Genomic DNA, 325 nt, shown 5'->3' with positions numbered 1-325 from the left:
TAGATGCATGTGACATTCTTGACTGCTCTGTGTGGCCACAGCAAGAACAATTAAGACAATTTGATAAATATATTTGTATACTGTCCTTTGTCTAGTTTAATGTTCAGTGTCTTACTAACCTCACTAATCTTACCAGAAATTTAGTTGTTGGGTTTCAGGAGCAACTGGCAGCCACTTCTCTTATGTTGTATCAGAACAGATTGGCATTAGACTTCATTCTGATCGAAAAAGGGGGTGTTTGTACTGTAATTGGGCAACAGTGTTGTACTCACATCCCAAATAACACTGCTCCTGATGGCTCCATTGCTAGGGCGCTGACAGGGTT

This window comes from Monopterus albus, unplaced genomic scaffold (genome assembly GCF_001952655.1).
Source record: "Monopterus albus unplaced genomic scaffold, M_albus_1.0 scaffold41.1, whole genome shotgun sequence".
In the NCBI taxonomy this organism is placed as follows: Eukaryota; Metazoa; Chordata; class Actinopteri; order Synbranchiformes; family Synbranchidae; genus Monopterus; species Monopterus albus.
Note: the sequence above shows the minus strand (reverse complement) of the source record.